Source organism: Cervus elaphus, chromosome 2 (genome assembly GCF_910594005.1).
Source record: "Cervus elaphus chromosome 2, mCerEla1.1, whole genome shotgun sequence".
NCBI lineage: Eukaryota > Metazoa > Chordata > Mammalia > Artiodactyla > Cervidae > Cervus > Cervus elaphus.
Genome location: NC_057816.1, coordinates 16,938,787 through 16,957,884, shown reverse-complemented (window position 1 = coordinate 16,957,884; position 19,098 = coordinate 16,938,787). Strand labels below are relative to the sequence as shown.

The 19,098-nt window shown below is 43.6% G+C and overlaps 1 protein-coding gene across 1 annotated transcript in view; it reads left to right on the top strand.

Moving 5' to 3' along the window:
• Positions 1-19,098, top strand: part of OPCML (opioid binding protein/cell adhesion molecule like) — a 1,025,210-nt gene that overhangs the window by 174,622 nt on the left and 831,490 nt on the right. The window lies entirely within an intron of this gene.

The window sequence follows — 19,098 nt, the reverse complement described above, 5'->3', positions numbered from 1 at the left end:
TTGTGATGGACACGCCTTGATCCCTCAGGAAGCAGCCTCAGCACTCAAAAGCCTGAAAGACTGCATGCTGGATGCAGAGCACAGGGCAGAAGTCTGTGGTGCAGGCAGGAGGGGACCCGCCTTCTTCCCAGACGAGCTTGGGGGAGGTTGGCTAAGGACATGCCTTTCTCTCTCGGTAATTCAGATTTTTCTTCCATATGAGCACTTTGAACGTGAGAAAGATGCTGTGGATCTTGGCAGGGTCTCCCATCTTTCTCCTCATCTCTAACTTGATCAGATTTCCTGATCATGGGTTTCTGGGACATCTTAAGACCTTCATTACTATTTATTACCTATTAACATAATTTAAAAATATATGTAAATACACATATATATTCTAATATGCTAAAAGTTGGAAATATATGTATATATATCTATAAATATATATATGTGCATGTATATAAAAAATCTCACTATTTCTGGTTCTTTCTGCATTTTGATAGGTGTTAAGATTACTCCAGTGGGAATGGAGTTTGATTGGAGTAAAAAGGCAAAGGTAAATTGTCTCCACTTAGTTCAAGTTAATAAACTAAGGTGGAGTACAGTTTGCCCCAAGTGTCCTCAGGTTCCACATCTACAGATTCAAGCAGTAGCGGATCTGTGTTCTGTTTAACATCTGTGGCTGGTCGATCTGTGGGTTTGGAATCTAGAAGTATGGGGGCCTGACTGTGGGGCTTGAGCATCTTTGGGTTTTGGTATCCATGTGGGGTCCTGCAACCGGTCCTCTGCAGCTAGCGAGGGATGATTGTAATTATGTTTGTGTGAGCAGACTTGTTCTGTTGAAAGATAGGTGGGGATAACTACCCCCAACCACAGATAGTACCATCTAACAATCTGATATTTGGATAGGCTAACATAGAGGGCAAAAAAAAAGATGTCTTAACATATACTTATGCCAAATCAGAACGTCTAGTATCCCCCACCAGAACACAGTGCATCCAAAGCTGGTGTTTTTAATACTAGAAATTCTAGGATGCGTAGAGGTATAAATGGAAAGTATATATAATACTATATGTAGAATATGCACATACAGTAATATCTATAATACATTGGAAAAGACCCTGATGCTGGGAAAGATTGAGGGCAGGAGGAGAAGGGGGCAACAGAGGATGAAATGGCTGGATGGCATCACTGACTAGATGGACATGAATTTGAGCACACTCCAGGAGATAGTGAAGGACAGGGAAGCTTGGCGTGCTGCAGTCCATGGGGTCACAGAGAGTTGGACACGACTGAGCAACTGAGCAGCCACAACATATGCTGTTCTATATGCATCTATAATACATAGATATAATTTTTCATATATATTGAACACATGTACTTATATATAAATGTATATTTTTTAAATGTGTAAAAATATATATCTAAGCTAAAATTTGATATTGTGTAAGCAAGAAAGGGTTAGCATTGAGCGCTCTGTTGAAGCATAAAGCAGTACGTGATTTGTTCTGTTTGGGGATTGGCTGGTGAGCATTTGACCTGCAGATGCAGATATGAGGCTGCAGCCATGGAGCTGTGCCTGGAACCTGGGGCTGGCCCAGAGGCAGGCTGGCTGGGGTGTGGACAGACTGTGGGGGCCTCAAGCAGTTCCTTGGGAAAGTGACTTTCTTCTCTTCTGGAAAAATAGTGTTTTGTGCAGACCCACAATTCCTCATTTTCTTAGAAGTTCTGCAGAACTTCAGGCAACAAGGTTTTTCTTCATCTTGATTCCAGCCCTGCATTCTTAGATAATTGATTTTTTCCCTTTGGGTGAGCAGGGGCAGCCAGGTGGTAATTACAAGAGTGGTGGCATGCCATCCCTAAACTCCTTTTATTATTTTTTTAAATTCTCCTAGAAATAGCTCCCAGCTTGGATCTGAGCGTTGTGGAGGCAGTGTCTTCAGACTGTGGACAAGGCAGGGGTCAGACAGCATTTTCAGTAAAAAGGGGGAAAAGAAGGAGCCTTTTCAACTATTCAGGGAGAACCGCAAAATGCTGAAGTATATCCTTATCGGGAATGTTAGTGAGCAAAATAAAATATGAAATCTGTGTGATTAAAATCCAATCCCCCCGCTTCTGCTCTGCTGGAGCAGGCTGCCAAACACCAGCATGAGGTCGGCACAGGGAGGCCTTTGGTGTTTAACTCCTGCCAAGGCTGCTTCTGGGTTTAAAGCACTCCCCCAGCCCCCACGCGGGGATGGCGAGTCTGAGAGAATACAGGTGCTCCCTTCTGAGTGATTTAGAATCCTGGACAACAAACAGTACTCCTGTTAACTGAATTGGAGAGATCTAAGCTCGTTTGGCCTCAGGAGTGTGTCCCTGTTGAGGTGGGGGATCAGTTAAGGGGGAGCCAAAAGCTGGAGCCACTGTCTGCCATCCCAGGACCGCCCCTCGGTGGCCCTCCATCCTTGCTGCTGTCTCCCTCTTGAGTTGCTCTCATCCTCTCTTCAGGGATTTCAGACCAAAAAGTGTGGACCTTGGGTGTGGGAAGCATCCATCCAAAATCAGCAGATGCCTAGAATTTAACCTCCGATTCTGTGCCTGGCGGCTTGGTGGGTGTCCTGCCCACTTGGAGAGGAGGCTGATCCTGTTCAGCTCATCTCCTGACCTGTGGTGCTGGCTGAAGGTCACAGGTCGCATCCTCCAGAAGGATGTCCTCAGTCCTGCAGTGTTGTTTTTTTTTTTTCCTCTTAGTGGTCACAGCAGTTGCTGTTCTTGGCTTCTTTTTGGGTGCCTGTGAACTTGAGATGCCTTTTCATGCCATGGCTGCCTTTCAGTTCAGACCATGGTATCTTTCCATTTATACTCAGATTTATTTCACTTCAAGCTGTGATTTCATCACCTTTGAACTTTGCAAGAGACAAGGGTGTTTTGCATAAGCTCTGAAAGTTGAGCAGAATGCTAGGGGCCATGGTGACCCTGTGGAAGTCCAATCTTCTGCTTCTTAGATAAGGAGGTGAGAATTGATGTTTCACCACCAGATAGCCCTGTGTGGACGGGCAAGCCGGTACAGTATCCCCATGTGCACGTGCCCGGCTAAGAGAAACAGGAGGCTGGTGGGCGTGGACCACAGGAAGCCATGTCTCTGGGTGCTCGAGTGGCCAAGGTGCCCCTGGACTAGATCTCTTCCCTGCTTTTTGGTCCAACCCATGCTGTGTTTCTTATCATTAAACATATCATCAGCTTTTTAAAAATGGAAGTGTAATTTATTTACAATGTTGTATTAATTTCTAATGTACAGAAAAGTGATTAAGTTTCATATAGACATATTATTTTTCATATATCTATATATCAGATATAGTTCCCTGTGCTATACAAAAGGACCTTAATATCTATTCTGTATATAGTAGCATGTATCTCCTGGTCCCAAACTCCTTATTTAGTCCTCCCTCTTTCCCCTTTGGTAACCAAAGTTTTTTTTCTATGTCTGTTGGTCTACTTCTGCTTTGTAAACAAGTTCATTTGTATCATTTTTTAGATTCCACATATTCTTGATGTCATATATTTGCCTTTCTCTAATTGTACTTTATTTGATAATCTCCAGATCCATCCATATTGCTGCAAATGACATTATTTCATTCTTTTTTATGGCTAATAGTCCACTGTATGTATGTACCAAATCTTCTTTTATCCACTCATCTGACAATGGACATCTAGGTCGCTTCCATGTCTTGGCTATCTATCATAAATAGTGCTGCTATGAGCATTGGGGTGCCTGTGTGTTTTCAAATTATAGTTTTCTTAGGATGTATGCCTAAGTGTGGGATTGCTGGACTGTATGGTAACTCTCTTTTTAGCTTTTAAAGGAAGCTTTGTGCTGTTTTCCATGGTGGCTTCATCAACTTACGTTCCCACCCACAGTGTAGGAGGGTTCCGGTGTCTCCACACCCTCTCCAGCTTTCGTTATTTGTAGACTTTTAGATTATGGCCATTCTGATCAGTGTGAGGTGGTACCTTATTGTAGTCTTGATTTGCATTTTTCTGATAATTAGGGATGCTAAGTATCTTTTTCATGTTTAACAACCTTCTTTTTAATTCAATGTCTATTAATATTAATTCAGTTCTGTGTACTCCAGGTCTTGTACAAGCAGTTGTTGAAAAATATACCATTTAAGATTGCTCAATTGTATTCCTTCAGCAAGTATTTATAGAGCAGGCATTCTATGCCTGGCACTGTGCTGGTATCAGGGGATAAAGCAGCGGGTGGCTGGGGAGGTGACAGAATGGACTGAGTTGGTGGCAGGGAAAGTAGAGAAAGCATGGAGGCATCTGATAAGTTTGGAGATATAGATGGGGGACCTGGGTCCTGGGCAGATGCAGAAAGTAGGGACTCCACGACGGTTTCTGTCTTATTGGCATTAGCAGTCGAGGCTGTTGTGGTCCCCACTGACAGACACAGTGGGTCTTGGGAAAGACAGGATTCTTCTCAAGTTCCTAAACGGCTGACATTTAAAAAACATTTGATCTTTAATGCAGTAGCTAGTGCCTATAAGAATTAACTGATAAGGTTAAACCATACATTTTAAAAGGCAATTGCATGGGACCCACCCTTGTCTTACTGTATCAGATTATTTGGATGGTGAGAACTAAGCATCTGTGTTTGAAAAAGACCCCTAGATGACTTTTTACATATCCCTGGTTTAAAAAATACTCCTGAAAAGCATCCCCATCAACAGATGTGGGTATTATGTGCTTGTGTATGGGATGTGCATGTGTGTCTGTATAAATTCAACCATGGTATGTTTTAAATCCCACTCTGAGTTCTGCAAATACCTGCCTTTAATTAATCTCTGCCCAATTACCATCCATCAGAGGCTGTTTAGAGAATGAAAGCTGATTTCAATATTGGTCTGAGCAGACATAAATAAGTGAGGGATGTACTCAGAGAGAGAACTCAGGCTTCTACCCGCTATCCTTCAGCTGTCTTGAAATAATTTAGATGTATTTTCTCTTTCTCTCCTATTTTCTAAATTAGCAGGTACCTTTCATTCAAGTAAATAACTGAAAGTTGATATCTGTTAATATAAAATCAGACTATAATTTGGGTATTTTTCAGCAGAAGGCTTCTGCTTGGTGCTCTAGTTTTTGAGACTACGTGGTTTCTAAGAGGCATCTTGCTCAGTTTGCACTCACATGCTGCAATCATGAACACTCACACCGACTCATGTGTTTGAAACACGCAGGCAGGCATATTCCACAGTCATCACCACCCTGATCCATGGAATCAGACTGAAGTTCCTAATAGGCAGCAGGCACTTAGTCCATATGTCTATTATTATATATTTCAGCTAAATTAGCGTCAGTAGCTAACCTGCATGAATATAAGGTAATGAGACATACAGATATTCCTGCAGGAAATCAGAAGCAGTGTGGAGAAGCTTGGTTTTATGTTTTTGACGTAGCCAAAATTGCAGTATACCACTGCCGTCCTGAGTGGCCCATGCTGTGAAAATGCCTTTTCAGTTGCCTTGAAGGCCAAGTCTCACCAAACTATAAATAAAGAAAATGTTTAGGAACACACACACACACACACACACACACACACACACGGATCTGCTTTCCAGCCTCTGTGTGCTGACAGCCTGATACAATCACCATCCAAACCGACTAGGAATAAAATCAATGTAACCAAAATCGATGCTCTTTTGTAGAGCTGCTTAAAGTCTAAGTGGAAGTGAAACCTTTGAATCTGCCTCCCTTCCATAGATGCGGCACTTACTGAGCTCTTGATGGCCCCGGGAACCTCTGGACTGTTTCACATTCCTGGGAACATGCCATCTTCCTTCTGGGAGCCACAGAGGAGTGAGGGGGTGGGGGCGAAAGTGAACAGATTGTGGGTTTTGTCTTTCACACCATATTTCTTCCTCCCTAGCCCTGAGCCAGCCTGAGTGGCCACCCTGAGCTCTTTGTACCTGGGCAGACTGATGGCCCCCATAAAATAGTTCCCTTTGCAGAAAGCAGTGGGAGAAAGATAACACAGGCCAGAGGCAGCATCCGATTCTAACCTGTGGGCTGACCAATGCTGCTGCTTTACACATTGGCACAGCGAGTGGATTGTTTTCCAGAGAAGGGCACACTTTTAAGGGTTTGTATTCAAAGCTATTAAATAGATACTTCCTAAACAGACAGATATTGATAAGATGCTAGCTTTCTGGAACTGGTGAAAGTACAAAACTGTTTAGCTTATGGAGGAGGAAGATGCCTTTGAGAACCAGCGTTTATATTTGTTGACCATGGGCTCAGCTTACTTGCTGCATGCAAATTCTCTTTTCAAGTAGGTTGTCTCAGTCGATTAAATTAACTGCATATTTGGTGAAGTTATAAAAACTGTGTCATTCAGCAAGTTTGGGCATCTATCGGGGGAGAGTCAGGTTTGAATATTGTTAGGCACGCATCTAAAATGACCAGAGGGAGTGAGAACATGGGAAGTGAAGGGCACATGTGTTCAGGGTGCAGGGTGCCCCCCATCCTGGAATCATTCTTTCAGCTCAAGGACAAAGCAGGTTGAAAACCAGTCTCTGTGAAGCGTTTCCTGGAAAGCTTTGACTGTAAGAGTGTGTTTGCACCACATAATGCAAATGTCTTAGGAATTTCAGAAAATGCAGTTTTCTCTGAACTGCTCAATTAAATACAGACTTTTGTTGGCACAGAGGGTGGTCACAAGGTCCTTTTGTCCTGGCCCCTCCTCTAGGGCTGAACCCTCTGGTCAGGGTTGCTTGTGATGCTGGCATCTGTGTGCTTCTTGCTGGGTACCTTTATTTTCAACTCCCTGGATGGTGGCATTTGACACTCGGGCAGGCTCAGACTTACAGAAGTGGAAACTGTTTGGTGGAGATGAGTCCTGAGTGAAAGCAAAATGACTTGTCTTCTTTCTTTCTCTCTTTTTTTTTTTTTTTTTGCTTTGGTGATTAGAGGATCCAGAAAATAAGTGTTGGAATGATGCTGGTTGCCAGCAATGCTGTAATTCATGGGTAATCTTCCCTTTGGGGATATCACAGCAGGGTTGCCACTAAGTGCAACAGATTCCAAGTGGGTTTGAGCAAAAAATTTTCACCCTGTCAGGAGCTCAAAAGAAACTTCTTACTGTTGTCAGGGCGGGTGAGGAACAGCTGGGCGGCCATGAACCGGACCGTGGGTCAGTTGTGAGGCGGGGCTGGTGAGAAGGGTGCCCCAAGTTTCATTCACATGCCTCTCACCTGGTGCACGACCAGACCGGCTGCCTGAATGCCTTGGCTTGTCAACACGATGTGCCCTGAATTTTAAAGAGAAGACTCCTCAGAGGACAGTCTCCGATTACTGTTCTAGGTTAAAGTGATCAGATCTGAGATAAAGAAGTCTCAATATCTTAGAGCAGCGGGATCACTGAGACGATGAACAAAGCAGGTTTGCAAACTTGCAGCAGAGTCAACTCGGCAGTCGAGTCTGTGAGCCTGCAGGCTCATGGGAGGGGCTGGGGGACAAAGTGTGCACTGCATGAGGCACACGGCCCGGCAGAAAGCGTGTGTGTGTGTGCTGGTACAACAATGTGATCTCATAGAACAGCTAGAAAGGAGCATCTGATAGAAAACGTGGCACTGTGGACCCCGGGGACAGACAGGCTGCTTCCATGATTTTTTGGTCCAATGATAAATAACCCAACCTGTCTGTGCTTCCGTTTTCTCATCTGTAAATGGGAATAATAACCATACACTCTAACTCACAGGTGAGTCCTGAAGTTTAAATACACTTGAAGTGCTTAGAAACAGGCCTATCACATCAGAAATTATTTTTATTTTTATTAGAATATAGTTGTTTTACAATGTTGTGTTATTTTCTATTGTACAGCAAAGTGAATCAGCTATATGCAGATCAATATAAAAAGACAAACAACCCAATCAAAAAATGGGCAGAAGACCTACATAGACATTTCTCCAGAGAAGACATACACATGGCCAAGAGGCATGTGAAAAGATGCTCAACATCACTATTTATTTGCATTTAGAGAAGTGGAAATCAAAATTACAACAGGTGTGGCAGGAAACAGCACAATATTGTAAAGAAGTTATCCTCCAGTTAAAAATAAATAATTTAAAAATAAAACAGAAAACTACAATGAGGTATCACCTCACACCAGTCAGAATGGCTGTCCTGAAAAAGTTTACAAACAGTAAATGCTGGAGAGGGTGTGGAGAGAAGGGAACCCTCCTGCACTGTTGGTGGGAATGTAAACTGACACAGCAATTATTTTTATAACAGAAAGTTACGTGGAACCGCTCTCGCCACAAGCTTACGATTTTAGAGAAACACTCTAGCACTGACACAGTGATGCACTGCACAGCCGAGAGAAGCTTAAGACACAGAATCTGGGTATTCCGCTAGAAACTACTAATGTGGATATGAAATGGAGCAGACACTGCAGGTACAATTGCTTGCCATGTTGACTGTCATTGACCTTCTTCACCCACTTTTAAATGTCCAAGCGGAGTGTGGTCAGGCAGAGACTCATAAATGCTCCATAAATACTCGACAGATACCATCATTGTAACGCGCTACTCATCTCTAGCTCCACTGCCGCTACTACAGTTAAATTACCACTCTTGCTAATAATAATAAATACATCCGAGGCTGAACAGTGCCTGAGATTAAAAGCCTTTTGTCTCTTGGCTGGTCAGTCCAAAGAAAAGGAAATACAAATGCAATTTCTTGTTTTCAGTCAAAGTTAACAGTCAAGATTTATAAAAAATGGTCCATCAAAATGAGTCAAAATTCATGGATTTTGTTGGTCAGGAGAAGGGTGAATGTACTAGATCTTATTCATTCTACCATATACAAGTTTTCAAATGGAAAGCACCTCTGGAATTATGATATGTCTTTGATAGCATGTTGTAGGTTAATTGGAAGTTTTTGTTATTTCTTAGAGGACTGTAAATTGTGATCTATTAATAAGCAATGGCATGTTGATTCAATTAAGTATAGTAATTGACCTGACTTTAAGAGAAAAGAATTATTGAACATTGAAAAAATATTCTCTTAGGGCTTGGTGGTGAGTCCTTGATTCTCTAATTTCTCTTGTTTTCCTAGTACTGAATCCTCATATCTGAGATATACATGCCTACACTTATACTATACCCACATGGGTATATATGTGGGATAGACCCATGTATGCACCCACACATATTAATGTAAACAAAAACAATAAGTTAGGTGTTTAAAGTCAGTGGTAAAATTGTTAATATTCAGTTGTTAATTCCTATTCTATTACCCCCTGATCAAAATAAAAAGGTCTGATGCCAGAATCGCTCACTGACGTGTGCTGTCCATGATGAAGGCTTGGCCCTGCACATGGAGGTTTGCTCTTGCAGCTGATGGTGTCCCCCCCACCCTCGCCCCCTCCCCCACCACACCTAGCCTCCTGTTCATGCCCACAGAACATGCACAGCCTCACCAACCTTGCACTTGTTCCCTCTGCCTGGAACTCTCTCCTCAATCCAGTTTTCATTCTCTCCCCACATTTTCCAGCACCCTCACCCCCACTCCAAACCCAACTATCCACTTTATTTTCTCCATTTAGCATTTATTGCTATCAGGAATCATCGGTATCACTGATTAGATGAGAGCTCAAATGAAAACAAGAAATTTTGAACATTTTGTTCTTACTCTTTTCCCCAAACCTATGGCAGTACCTGCCACACAGTGGAAGCTCAATCCATATTTGTTGAATTAGTTTGTTGATTGATTCTAGACATTGGTTTTGTGGCTGCTTTCAGTACAGAAGAAGCTGAGGAGAGAGAGGAAATGGTTTTGAAGTCGCTGCTCTGGTGGCCTCAGATGTGAGCCTCACCTTGGGGTAACGGTGGCATGAAGGAGGTTTCTTGGCTTGATGTAGGTAGGGGTTTGCCTGAGTGTCAGTCCGGCCTCTGAGTCAGTGGGTGCACTCTGAAAATGAGTCCTTTCAGTGGTCAGGGCTATTTCATAAGCAAATGAACTCGGTGGCACTCAGGTTAATATAATAACACAAGAGTAATGGGTCCAGCGCTCGCTGAGCCCATCAACTCTTATTGCCCTTACATTACGCTTTAGGAACTGCACATGCAGTAAGTCTCATATTTTAAACCAGGAAAGGCAGACACGTGGCTTTTCTGAATTCATTTGAAGCCTCCATTTTTTAAGGTTAAATAAATACTAACTGAAATACTGCTAACAAGAGGTTTAGGAGACAGGTACCTAATTTATTTTTAATGAACCCGTGAGACTCCCCATTTTACCTTATTCAGCTAGTTTCTACTTGACTCAGTTTTTAATTCCATATAACAGGATTGCTACACACACACACACACACACACACACACACGCACGCAAACGCACGCTGAGGTGTGGTTTTCAAGGTCCTATTGTGTTTAACAAATATTTCAGATATGTTCATCTGTTCCATGGATTGCTGAGATGACAGCATGACAGCAAACATTATTTGAAGGATAGGAGCTACAGCTCAGCTACAGCCCACTCTGCAGTCTGTGGGGATGAACTGATTCACGTTGATTTTCGGCGGCAATGCCAGTTCTTCTGGACCTGAGGGCTCCAGGACTCCAGCGTTGGAGCTGCCTGGTGGATGGTGCTGCAGTGGGGATAGGAGACCCAGGGGTTGCTGGAAGGACTGCGTGCTTCCAGGGCCCTTGGCTGTGACAATCAGAGGTTCAGGGAGGTGAGAATCACGTGGAACGGCAGCAGTACGACCTTTTCTCTCCCTTTCTGCTTATTATGAAAGACAGCATGGGAAGCAGTAGCTGAGGAAGGTTTTTGGCTCCAGAAAAATAGCACTCCCCACTGCTTAATGAATAATACGTGGAAGCCAGCCCACATTTCTGGAACAAAGAAAATCAATTGAGGTTTCAAGCTTTTTTCTTACAAGCCCATATCGAGAGAAGAAACTTTTACAGTTGGCCCCAAGTTTTAAATTGTCTAATCTTGGCCTTAAGTTGGTGGGGGGGGAGGAGCTTTTTAGAAGATAGTTTATTGAATCTAATTAATTGTTTCTTCATTTGAGTGAAAGATTCTTTAGATGTCTACAGTCCAGTTCTGGTAGCAAGTGAACAATGGATTTCTTTAGATTGGCAGTTGTTTTCTGTTGCTGCTGAAGCACTTACCACAAATTCAGTGACTTAAAACCACACAGATTTGCTTTTCTGTGGTTCTGTAGGTCAGAAGTCTGGCTTGGGTCTCTGGCGGAAATCCGGGAGTTGGCAGGGCTGAGTTCCTTCCTGGAATTTTAGGAGAAAACCCATTTCTGTGATTTTTCCAACTTTCAGAGGTGCCTGTAGTCCCCTCCGTCCGTTTTCAGAGCCAGCGTCGCGGCATCTCCCTGACCTGCCTCAGTCTCGTGTCTCTTTTTCTGATCACTATCTCAGAGATTCTCTGCTTTTGAGGACCCGTGTGCGTGGATTGGGCCCACTGTGTAATCCAGGATAACCTCCCCACATTTCTGTTTTAAACTTAATCACATCTACAATAACCATTTTTTGTGACATAGAGAAACATTTGCAGGTTCTGGTAATGAGGATGTGGACATGCTTGGGGACATTATTCTGCCTACCAAAATCAGGTTAGAAAAGACCCAGCATGGTGTTGAGTGAAATGTCCCTCCATCATTTTTGGATTCATTGATTCATTCATGAGCAGTTGGTTGAGATTTGTTGTTAATGGCACAGGCTTTGGACTCAGGAAATTCAGGGTTCAGTATCTGACTGCTTCATTCATTCATTCCTTCATTCATTTATTCATGTAACACCTATTAACTGAATGTCTGGTAAGTGCTAAGTTTGTTCTGGTCACTGGGGAAACAGCAGTGAGTAAGGCCAGTTTGCTGCCCATGAGACATTTATATTTTGATAGAGGAAGCAGATAGTATGTACATAAAGAAATATGTCATGGCAGGTAGTGACAAGCACTATAAAGACAGCTGCTCTGTGGCTGTTCAGTGGCTCAGTCGTGTCTGACTCTTTGCGACCCCATGGACTGTAGCCCGCCAGGCTCCTCTGTCCATGGAATTCTCCAAACAGGAATACTGGAGTAGGTTGCCATTTCCTTCTCCAGGGGATCTTCCCAACAGGAATCAAGCCCAAGTCTCCTGCATTGCAGGTGGATTCTTTTACTGCTGAGCCTCTGGGGAAGTCCACCATAAAGAAAATGGCCCTGCAAAGACTTATGCTGTATATGTATAGGAATTACTCAGTGGCCATAGCCATGTATTCAATCATTCATTTGCTTCTGTCAATGCCAGACTTGTCTGTGGAACACTTAATGTGTATAAAGCATTATAAAAAGAGTTTGAGTACACATCTGACCCTTTCATTGTCAATATAAGCCTGAGGGGTTGCGTTTTCTGGCTTGTTGATGAGAAAATATAGAATCAAAGAAGCTGAAGTGACTTATCATGTGGCTGAGTGATAAAGTGGACGGAGTCCCAGGATGTCGTCAGGCTTGAAGTCTGTTTGTTTAATTCCCTTAATTTTCTGCCTAGCAGTCAATGCCCCACCACCACCCCGCCGTTGTAGATTGTAGATGGGAGAGGAGAGCCCCAGCTAGGATGTGAAACACTCACTTTTCCTCCAAACCTGAGATAATGTGATTTCTCTGCGCTTCCCCTCGTTTTCTTGTGATCATTATGTTTCTATTCTATCTTTGATCAATCATTTAAATCTGTGTTTACACAGGCCAAGCAAAGGGAAGATCTAGACAATTACCCGAGCCTTGGAACTAATTTAAACAGCCTATTCAGGGCCTGCTCGTCCTCTATTATTTCATTCTCTCTGCTTAGATACAGCTGGTGAGCACACACAGCTTGGGTGAAACAAGCGATGGGAGATACCACAGAATCCTGGCAAAACCAGAGTCTTCCCACGAGGTGTTTTTTGGCTGTTGGTGTCATTGATGGTGGGACAGGTATGCTTGTCGTGGTGGTGGTGGGGGTCCTTCTCCAGGTTAATTACATGTGCCTCATTAAGTATGCACACTTATTGCTGGAACACACTTGCCGTAGCCTATTTTGGAGAGAATTTGGATATAGATGCGCTCTCCATCTCTATGAGGAAAGCTAAAGAAGCTTAGCAGGCGAGTGTCCAGTTGGCCTCCTCTTCTGAGCTCCCTGCTCCTGGAATCTGGTGTCTGTATCTCGGAGGTCGGTCACCCTGCCAGCCCATCCTGAGCACCTGGGCGGACTCTGCGGCGGAGAGCTGATGAACCTGGAGTGAATAACATGTGGCTGTCTCAGTTCTGCTCCTGTGTCAGCCCTGTAACTTCTGTCCTCACCAGACTTGGTGGGGAAGCCCTAGGATGTTTGTCACAAGTGTCCAGCTGTAGTACTGGCCCCTCTGCCCTGCCTGGTGTCTCGGTCTGGACGCCTGCTTTAGTGCCCCATGTGCCCCCAGACACTGGACTCCAGTCACGTGGTGTGGACCCCTCCACTCATCTGCTGCCAGGCCACACTCCCATCCCATCCTAGGCTGCTAGCTCTCTCTGGACTCCTCTTACACCTGGTGATGGACACTGTGACCTCTCTTCCTCGTTGGAGTACATCTCGCCTCCTGCTGCTGGGTTTGACCCAAACACCCCATCTTGCTGTCCTTGAGTTTCCTCTGAACACCAGCTGAACTCTTTGCTTTTAGAATCCTGACTCCACATCTAATGATGCAGAGTTCTTATTTACAACCTCTAGAAGGTCTCGGCCAAGTTCTCAGCACTTCCAACAGACTGAAGGGAAGGTAGCACATTATATAACAAGAAGAAGCAAATATCTTATCCTCTGGTTTTGTGTCTTTCTCCTTCCAGCTAACCCTTCCCTCCCAATGTCTACCCATGGAAGGGCTTCAAGGAAAATGTCAGTGAGTGCAAAGATTATCAGTGAATAATCCACAGCAACACTTAGAAGTGATTTTTTTCCCTTGATCTGTTAGCATGAGAAAATAAAACTGAAAGAGGGAGGGAGAAACCCACCAGTGACAGAGCAGAGTTCTGAGCACAATATCGTACTCAGCCACACACAGGAGGAAATGAAGCTCTGTAATACCTTTTCTGCCTGTAATATTGCTGCCTGCCATCTGGTCGGCAATTGTAAAGCCTAAAATATTCAGGTAAACTCTATTTGCCCAAATAGTGGGAGGTTATGGGGATTTCAGCAGCCACTTGTCTTTTTAAATATCATTGTATTCTACTGTTTTCCAGAACAAACTGTGTTTGCAGGAGGTTTGCATAGCACACTGGGAGTTCCACTGCAGGTGCCAGGTAGCGGGAGGCAGGAAACCAGCAGACAGAGGATGTGCGGGCGGGAGGGAGGTTCTGCTTTCCGCTGGAGCCTGGAGGTCAGGCTGGGGACTCTCGTGTGACCTGGGTTGAGTCCTTCCACCTGGACCCTGGCTGGCAACAGTCCTCTCAGTGAAGAATGCTACACATTCAGCAAGGGCAGTAGGAAAGGAGCGTGCTCCTCTTTGTTCTGGATGAGGTCCCCTAAGCAGTGCATCTCCTACTGAGTTTTTAAACTCTAAGACTATTTGTCGACTGTTTTCTTACTCTCTCAGAAGTGGTGAGGGGAATAAATAGGTCAGATATAACCTGTGCTATGCCATATTTGGGCTTCCCCGGTGGCTCTGCAGTAACATCCGCCTATAATGCAGGAACTGCAGGAGACATGGGTCCGATCCCTGGGTCAGGAACATTCCCTGGAGGAAGGCATGTCAACCCACTCCAGAATTTTTGCCTGGAAAGTCCCATGGACAGAGGAGCCTGGCAGGCTGTAGTCCTTGAGGTCACAGAGTTGGACATGACTGAAGCACCTGAGCATGCAGGCACGCATGTACATACTGTATTTGAGGCATCACTTCTATCAGTTACCTAGATTTTTAAGCTACAGGAAATACTTTTTCAAAAAACGTGAGATACAGGGAGGGCGAGAAATACATGTAACAAGAGACATAAACCTCTGTGGACTCCTGGTGTTAAAGAAGACGGAGTCATTTTCTCCTCCATGCGTTATGTGAGCATGGTTCCATACCCATTTGTGGGCTGGTATTATTTACCCAGCATGACTCTTAAGTGGTGAGAACACAGAAACAAGCATATCCCCTGACCACAAAAGTGTGTAAAAATAAGGCTATTGCGAACAAGAGTTGACTTTGATCTCCATCCTCCCGACCCTTTTCTCTTCATCCATGTCCTTTCTCTGACTCAGTCTTCCTCACGAACCTCTGGATACTGCCTGCTTCACAGTTTATACTCCCAATTCTTCTCTCTCTCTGTCTCAGACTCTAGACATGTTCCTCAGGCTGCCCACGCTGTGTGTCCATCTGGATGTCCCAGAAGCACCTCACATTCAGCGTGTCCCAGGTGAAGTGAAGTCCTCGCTGCCGTCCAAGCCTGAGTGCTCAATTCATGGCCCCATCTGAGGGGTGGATGCCCGCTGAGTCTAGCCTCTCCCTGATGCCCTGTCTCTCATTTATGCTAGCCTTGTAGACCCTGCCCCCTTTCCTCCTGCCTTCTCCACTCCACCATCTACAGTCTTGTTTACCATTTCTTTCAGAAAGAAATTTAGAAAGGTTACCAAAGAAGAATGAAGGGTTCCAAACACCCTTACTCAGTTTTCCCTCACACCAGCATCCTGTATCATCATTAGGTCATGATCCAAACTTGGAAACTCACCTTGGTACAATACTATTAATGTTCAGAGCATACTCAGATTTCACCGATTTTTCTATTAGGCTGGTGTTTCTGCTCCAGGGTCCAGTCCAGGATCCTCTGCTGCTTTTAGTGTCTTCTGAGTCCCCTCCAGACCATGACAGTTCCTCCATCTTTCCTTTCTTTTGTAACCTTGACCCTTTGATAAAGCATTTCTCATTATTGTAAATATCCCCCAGTCTAGGTTTTACTGATGTTTTCTCATGACTAGTATGAGAATATCCTGGGGCAGATGCCATAGAAGTCATGTGCTTCTCACAGTTCTTAATATCAGCAGGTCCATGCTATTGACAGGTGTCGGTAACTGGTGATGTGATCAATGGTGATGTGCAGGGAGTATCTGCCAGAAATCCCCATTGTAAAGTCACTATTTTCGCTTTCTAAGTTTTTGAAGGGAGAAGCATATTCCGTTTCTGCTTAAAGTTTTAGCTGTTAATTTTAGTGTCCGTTGGATTTCCCTAGTGGCTCAGATGGTAAAGAATCTGCCTACAATGTGGGAGATCCGAGTCCCATCCCAGGATTGGGAAGATCCCCTGGAGAAGGGAATGGCAACCCACTCCAGTCTTCTTGCCTGGAGAATTCCATGGACAGAGAAGCCTGGCAGGCTACAATTAGCAATTTTTTTTTTTTTTCAATTAGCAATTTTTGTGGAAGGAATTATTACTGTAGAGTTCTGACAGTGATTTTTCTATTTGACTCATTTTTTCCTACTTTTGTTAATTAGGATTACTCTCAAAGGTAGAGAGGTCTCTTCCTCCATTTGTGGATATATTCAGTTATTTATATGAATATGAACTCATAGCTCTTTCTTTTAATCTGTATTCTTATTTTGTTTCTCAAGTTTTCCAACTTTAGTCACTGGTTATTGATGGGAGTCAAATCGGCCCCTCTAACTTTTTTTTTTTTCCATTTATTTTTATTAGTTGGAGGCTAATTACTTTACAATATTGTAGTGGGTTTTGTCATACATTGACATGAATCAGCCATGGATTTACATGTATTCCCCTCTAACTTTTTAATATAGACACCTTCCTCTCTCTCTTTTTAAGCACTTTCTTAATTTCTGGTGCCAGAAAATGCTTCAGACTCATCTTTGCCCTTCCTGGTCTCCAGAACCTACCCATTCTCTAAGGAACCCAGATTATCCTTATTAGATAATGGTGTTTAAAAACCAAGTCCCGAGGCCCAGTGTATTCATTGCTGCTGTGGGGTAACTGCATCTGGTCAAGTTCAGTGGGAGGGGCTAGGGAATGTGGGCGTGTGCTAACTCCTGTATGGGCACATCCACCTGTCTCCCATCCGTCTCTGTTTATGTCTGTATAAATGTTTTAAGATTCCGTAAGTCATATCGATACCTCTGATTCTAGCCAACACCACAACAACACCTCTCTCTCTTTTTTATTTATTTTAAACCTCTTCTTCCAGCAGTGAGAAACCTGCCTGTCATTACTTACAGTATGTTTGCTTATTTGTTTAATCCTAATTATGCAAATAAAATTATTGCAGAATTGTTCATTTATTCCCCTATGAGGAAAATAGTACCAACTAGACTGTAGTATCTGGATATAGTTCTTTTGATTTTCTTCTTACAATAGTCTACTACCTAAATTAAGGCTTCCTCATTTCTCTGGCTAGACCATGAAACTGGAATTCCTAGTGATTTTTTTCCCACCTGTGATCCATTCTTCACAAGATAGTCAGACAGATTCACCTAAAATAAAAATCATAGTTCTCTGCTGTTTAAAATTCTTCAATATCTCCCTCTAGCCCATAAGATAAGGCTGAAGATTTTGGTATTGCATATAAATCCTTCCCAATATGGCTCTTATCTTGTCATCTAGTTATTTGTTCTCTAGCACTGAACCTGACTTCAAATTCCCTGTGTGTTCATTGACTGAAGGTGGAAGTATAGACTACTGATTTATAAAATGCTGAGAGCACTAAGTCCTTGATCATTTTCCTGGGGGATGAAACAGAAAACAGAACTTGGAAATGAAAGAAAAGAAAAATGAGGTTGATTTTCTGCCATGGTCCCAGCACTTCCTGAAGGCCATCTCCTCAGTCTTCCTGATCACTCTGAAGGTAGCATAGTTCATGATGCAGATACTGGAATCCAAACAGACCTGACTTCAATCCCAGTTGGCCACTTGCTAACTACATCTGAAACCAAAGTTGGTGCTACGCTACTTCCCTTGGAAGGGGTAGAAATGGCTGGTCAGAGAAGGTGGCGTTTGACCTGAGTCAAGAAGGATAATGAAGCCTCCACTGTGGGCATGTCGGGAGCTGAAAGAAATGTTCAGAAAAGGGCAGGGGATGACCTATGAAGTGAACTCTGTATTTCAGTCTTTCTCCTGGCTATTTTGCACACGTGTGTCATGTACCTGTACACTGTGGAAAGAGACTTTGTACATAATGTAGCAGAAAGGAAATAGAGATCAGAATTGGAAATTTTATTCTGATCTCGGCTGTATCCCTGACCAGATGTGTAATCTTGGTCATGCCATTACATCACCTTGAATCTGATTTTTCCCACCCCAAAACCTAGCAGCGGAGTTCGATGATCTCATCCCACTTCCTTCTCTTTGCTGGAAGAACCATTATATGCGTCCTCAGCCTCACCTACTTCTGCTGGTCCTGCACTGCTGCCTCTGATGCTTGTTTATTTTTAGTTTCAAATTGGACTTAAATGCTATGGGATGCTGAACCAACTTGGAGTTGAAGGGGGTGAAGGACAGTGGAGTGAGATAGAGGAGGTCGGAACTGTAGCCACTGGTGACCGTGCCCAACTGCCCCAGCTTCAAGCCTGTATCTTCCTTAAACCTCTGAGTGGTTTGAAAGGAATCCCAGTTGACCCCAGTACAGCTTCTCTACTGACCACACAAGCACTGCCCTGAGGTTGACCAGACAACTTTCAATTAGGACAGCCTATTGTGTGGCCACCTGCATGAGTCTCTATTAAGGATAAAACCAGAAGGACTAGAATGGAATTGTGGCATGAAAACTCTGTGCTGATCATGGGGAGAAACTATGATGTCAGGCAAATCATGAAACAGCCTCAAATCACAGAATGTCCTTCTCTTTTTCCCTTTCATCATTTAACTAACTGAATTGCTAGGAGGCAAGATGGACTATGTCACCCACCGCCCCCCCCCCCCCCCACCTTAGGCCTGTTATCACATTTTATTAGATCAGATTTTTCAACAAGTATGTAATGTTCACATTTTTGCCATTTTGTGTTCCTAAGATCTCAGAGAAATGTGGATCACAATGTGTGTGTATTTACTACTGTCTTTTCTAAGCTGTTCTGTATGTCCAGAGCTTATGAATGTGAAAGAGTGAGTCACTTAGTCGTGTTTGACTCTTTGTGACCCCATGGAC